The 6,059-nt window shown below is 42.8% G+C and overlaps 1 pseudogene; it reads left to right on the top strand.

The window, feature by feature from the left end:
* Window positions 3,051–4,022, top strand: LOC102186687 (annotated as a pseudogene).

Consider the following 6,059-nt stretch of genomic DNA (forward strand, 5'->3'; position numbering starts at 1 on the left):
GTATGAATTTCATATGTAGTACTGTGTACAGGAGTTTTAATCTCACACTCTTGATTTATGTCTCCCCTGCACCTTTCCCCTTTGGTCACCGTAAGTTTGTTTTCTATGTCTGGGGGTCTATTTATTTCTGTTTTTCTTATTCCACATAAAACTGATAGCATATGGTGCTTGGCGTCCTCTGGCTTGCTTCACTTGGTATGATAATCCTGAGACCCATCCATGTCGCTACAAATGACTGTCGGCTGGGGCCTGGTCTCAGTGTCAATACGGAGACTTCTGGGAGAGCTCATGAGTGAGTATTCCCTGAGTGTCCTTGTCCCCACAGTGAGCCACAGCTGCCTCCCCACAAGACCCTCAAGACCTGCAGGTGGGTCTGGCCCAGACCCCTTTGGAGTTTCTGCTTTGGCCTGGGTCCCAGTGCGTGTGAAACCTTGTGTGTGCTCCCCAAGAGTGGAGTCCCTGTTCCCCCGCTTACTGTGGACTCAAGCCTCGCTGACCATCAAAGTCAAATGCTCTGGGGACTCCTCCTCCCAATGCCTGAACCCCACCCCCCACCCCCAGACTATGTACCCTGACGTGGGGCTCAGAGCTGTCACTCCTAGGGGAGAATCTCTGGGTTATAATATTTTCCATCTCAGGGATCTCCCATCTAGTGGGTATGGGATTTGATTATACCATGAATGTACCCCAACTTTTTGCCTATAGAATATAGTGGCTTCTACTTTGCCTTTGGATAAAGAATATCTTTTCTGGTAGGTTTGAGTCTGTTTTCTCAGTGGTTGTTCAGAAGTTGGCTATGATTTTGGTATTTTCAAGAGCAGAGGTGGACTCAAGCCCTTCTACTCCACCATCTTGTCTGGATAATTTCTTTCAGTAAAGCCAGAACACCCGTGCCTAGAGATGCCCGGCATCCCTGCTTTCCCTTCTCCTCCCTTCCTTCTGCCCTGCTTCCTTTGGCTGGGGCCTCGCTCTGGGGGGAAGGACCTGATCCCCTCTGAGCTCCACACAGGGGCCCACTGGACTCCATCGCCACTGAGTCAGCATAGTTGCAGGCTGCCGCTGAGCCTCCCCTCAAGGCACCAGAGGGGACCAGGTTTTTCTGGTCTCTGCTTTACTGATTCCCTTTGATTGTTATTTCCTTCCCTCTGTTGACTTTGGGCTTTGCTTATTATTCTTCTCAAGATGAGGTTAATTGAGATTTTTTGTTTTCTTGAGATAGGTCTGTATTGCTATAAACGTCCCTATTTAGAACTACTTTTATTGCAGCTCATACATTTTTGGAAAGATGTGTTTTCATTTTCATTTGTCTTTAGGTATTTTCTGACTTCCTCTTTGATTCCTTCACTGACCCTTTTAATTTTTTGTTTGTTTTAGTAGCATGTTGTTTATTCTCCACGAGTTTGTGCTTTTCCCATTTTTCTCTCTGTAATTGATTTTTAGATTCATACCAGCATGCTTTTTCTAATGTATAGTACCTCTCAAACAAAAATACATTTGCAAATTTAAGGCTTAAATTTATAAAAAAGATTAGACTAAAATAACGTTCCTAACTTCCTAACTGAAATAACCTTATTCAATTAGAAAAAACCCACCTCATTTCCATATGTAATGATTTTAACATTCATATGCTTCAGAAAGCCGCTGGCAGTTTAACAACAGCAGTTGATATTTACTGTCGTTGTGATACAAGTAATACGCTAGGTACTTTATAGGCATTTTATTTAATGCTAACAAGCCAGAAAAGTGGATAGAATGCCTGTTTTATTAATGGAGAAAAATAGAGGCTAATAGGAATTAAGTGACAAGTGGGAAATGCTTGAATCGAGAATCACTTCCAATCCTGATTGATGCCAATCTTTGCTCTACAGACTGTCAAGTACTTTAAATTTCTAGAACACATTGACTTTGTCATTATGCAATAATAGTAATATTCTAATAATCTGATTCAAACAAAAAATTCCAAAGGCCTGAGAGGCGAAGAAAATGGAGGTAGAAACAACCACTAAACTCAGAAGCCAGCCAATGTGCAATCTTGCACGAAACACCCAAGGATCAGCTACACTCACGTAGAAGAGCAAGAACATCAGAAAGCACGAAACAAAAAGCCTTCCCATTTCCCATGCTTGGCTTGAGTGCAAATGGCACTGGAATAAGCAACACACTGACCTCACCAAGTACCCGCTTTGATAACTCTATCATTATGTCCTCCCTCTAGAAGAATGAGTGGAGAACAAGAGTGAAGTTTGTTCTAAATGTAAGAAGTCCTGATTATAATTCTGCTCAGCCAACAACAAAGATCACAGGGAGTCCCAAAGTACATTTATGTCAACTGGACTTGGTTGTATGCTTGGATCTCCATCCACGAAGGAAAATAAAAGTGAAGAATAAAATATCAAGCTTTGGAAGCATATGACCAATTGTTGGACCTAAAGGGTGGGCCGTAATAATAAAGAATGTTTTTCTCTGTTAATTGACACCCCTGTATGCCACGTGAATCAAGTGTTCATTTTACATACAAGTTTCAGTACATGTTGGATGCTTTTGTGTTTTATTGTGGGGGTGGGTTGTGATAAGAATTCAAGAAGTAAAGCATAAAAGAAAATATGCCTAATGAAATTCTTTTGTGCCATTAATTCCAAAAATTCTGAAATATTGAAAACGTGTGCCTGCCATTTCAGTAAACGACAAATTATGTCCACCATCAAGCCATCAGCACTGCAGCTGCCCCGGATGGTACACCCTGAGGGGAATTCAGACTGGAGAAAAACAGGATACTGGCCCGGGGTGTTTAAGATTCCTATCAAAGAAGTAATTTCAGTTGGTCTAGAATCTTGCATCTTCTCATTCATAGAAAAGCACTAAAATCATTAAACTTGAAGATGTCTTTTGTGTGTGTGTGTGATTAGTAGTAATCTTCTGATGTTTGACTGAAAAATTTTTTTCAGCGATAACTCCTACCATAGACTTCCACCTGGGCTTAGAGTGGTTTTTTAAGTAGTGGGGAGAGGTAGGCGGGTTGGGACCACCTCAGTACAGCCGCCAGCAGTATCATGGCGACCCAGAACCTCCCTCCCCAAGAATATGAAAGTGATGGTGACTCTTACGAAGTGTTGGATTTAACTGAGTATGCCAGAAGACAACACTGGTGAAATCAAGGGTTTGGCCACAGCTCCAGACCTATCGTAGAAAAACACTCAGTTCAGTTCAGTTGCTCAGTCATGTCCAACTCTTTGCAACCCCATGAACCGCAGCATGGCAGGTCTCCCTGTCCATCACCAACTCCTGGAGTCCACCCAAACCCATGTCCATTGAGTCGGTGATGCCATCCAGCCATCTCATCCTCTGTCGTCCCCTTCTCCTCCTGCCCTCAATCCCTCCCAGCATCAGGGTCTTTTCCAATGAGTCAGCTCTTCACATCAGGTGGCCAAAGTATTAGAGTTTCAGCTTTAGCATCATTCCTTCCAAAGAAATCCCAGGACTGATCTCCTTCAGAATGGACTGGTTGGATCTCCTTGCAGTCCAGGGGACTCTCAAGAGTCTTCTCCAACACCACAGTTCAAAAGCATCAATTCTTTGGCACTCAGCTTTCTTCACAGTCCAACTCTCACATCCATACATGACCACTGGAAAAACCATAGCCTTGACTAGACGGACCTTTGTTGGCAAAGTAATGTCTCTGCTTTTCAATAAATATAAAATACTCAGTAGTCACCCAGATTGTAGAGGGTGGAGTGAGTGGCTGGTGTGCGGGATTTTTGTTCCAGAAAGTTTGAAAACTTGCAGCGAATGCAGTAGGTGGTGGCTTTCTTCTTCAGATTGCCAGTCATGGCGGCTATATGCAAATCGACTAGAAGAGAGTTGAAAAAGATGTAAACAAAGAAAAAGGACAGATGAAGGAACGAGCAAATAAGGCAGCACCCGAAATCAATACTATAATAGAAGAAGCAGCAGAATTTGTCAGACAGAACATTGTGATGTCCAGGGGATTCACGGGAGGCTTTTTGCTAGGGCTTGCGTCTTAAGAAGATGAATCTTCTATCACAGTAGAGTCACCTCTGAGAAGAGACTTGGAGGTGACAAGATGGTCTCAACCTTACACATTGACAGATTCTCCAGGATGGACGCCAAGAAACAGCTAGCTGGGCAGTACCAAGCTCACTGCTTAGCATTTTGTCATCTGAAATTTGGCAGACGAGTATCTGCTGTAAAACAACCTATACAGTATATATATAATAGAATCCCTAAGCAAAACATGGCTTTCATTATTTTTTAAAAATTTGTGGCCATTAAAAATTTGCCCATAAAACGCTACTACTGGAGGTAGATATGGAGAGATTAAAAAAAAAAAAAACCTGTTGCATATATTCCCCAGTAGAATATTATCTTCATTTTATTTAAAAAAAAAAAGATACATGGTGATGACCCAGAGGGATGTTATGGGGAGGGAGGTGGGAGGGGGGTTCAAGTTTGGGAACGCATGTACACCCGTGGTGGATTCATGTCAATGTATGGCAAAACCAATACAGTACTGTAAAGTAAAATAAAGTAAAAATAAAAATTAAAAAAATAAATAAATAAAAGTGTGAACTCCACTGTAATTATAAGATACTTGGAGATCACAAAGTAAATAGTAAAAAAAGAAAAAGAAACAAACAAAACTCCTATATATCCTGTCCCCTCCTTCCCTCTTAGAAATACTCCGTCAGAGCTTTCTGAGGGGATGCCTTCCCAGACTCCAGTCCTCAGTACGAAATATAGTTCTACATTTTTAAGTTGTGTGTGTGTGTGTGTGTGTGTTTTTCCAGTTGACAGTTTTGGCAACCAACCAACAAAGAGATCCAGAACAGACTTCTCTCCCTCTCTTTAACTCTACAAGAAAAGGGAGCATTGGTATCAGCAGAGGCCCCCTTATCCTGTGTACCCTTCCTCAAAAAGTCTAGATGAGTTTAGATGAGTCTCTCTTAGGTCTCAGATACCTGGTTATTAGCTGATGAGATTTTGTCATTGTTGTTCAGTCACTAAGTTATGTCCGACTCTTTGTGACTTCAGGGACTGGAGCACTCCAGGGCCTCCTGTCTTCCACTATCTCCCAGAGTTTGCTTAGATTCATGACTTTTTTTCTTTTTTAAATTCATGACCATTGAGTTGGCGATGCTATCTAACCATCTCATCCTCTGCTGCCTCTTCTCCTTCTGCCCTCAATCTTTCCCAGCATCAGGGTCTTTTCCAGAGTCAGCTCTTGACATCAGATGGCCTAAGTGTGGGAGCTTCAGCAGCAGTCCTCCCACTGAATAGTCAGGGTTGACTTCCTTTAGGATAGACTGGTTTGAACTCCTTGCAGTCTAAGGGACTCTGAAGTGTCTTCTCTAGCACTACAATTTGAAAGCATCAATTCTTCAGCACTCAGCCTTTTTTGGACTTCCTTTGTGGCTCAGACAGTGAAGAATATGTCTACAATGCAGGAGAAAGTGAGAGTGAAAGTAAAGTCGCTCAGTCGTGTCTGACTCTTTGCAACCCCATGGACTATAGCCTATTAGGTTCCTCCATCCATGGGATTTTCCAGGCAAGAGTACTGGAGTGGGTTGCCATTTCCTTCTCCAGTGGATTTTCCCGACCCAGGAATTGAACCCAGGTCTCTCGCATTGCAGGCAGACACGTTACCCTCTGAGCCACCAATGCAGGAGACCCGTATTCAATCCCTGGGTCAGGAAAATCCCCTGGAGAAGGGCATGGCAATGCACTCCAGTATTCTTGCCTGGAGAACTCCATGGACAGCGGAGTCTGGCAGGTTACAGTCTATGGGGTCACAAAGAGTTGGACATGACTGACCAACTAACGTACAAACACACAGCCTTCTTTATGGTCCAACTCTCACATCCATACATGACTACTGGAAAAATCATAGCTTTGACTGTACCGACCTTTGCTGGCAAAGTGATGTCTCTGCTCTTTAATACATTGTCTAGGTTGGTCATAGCTTTCCTTCCAAGGAGCAAGATACTAAGTTTTATTTGGTGGTGGTTCAACTCCTCCCTGAAGAAGCAGGTTTTCTTAGAACC

The sequence above is a fragment of the Capra hircus genome, chromosome 7 (assembly GCF_001704415.2).
Source record: "Capra hircus breed San Clemente chromosome 7, ASM170441v1, whole genome shotgun sequence".
Lineage (NCBI taxonomy): Eukaryota > Metazoa > Chordata > Mammalia > Artiodactyla > Bovidae > Capra > Capra hircus.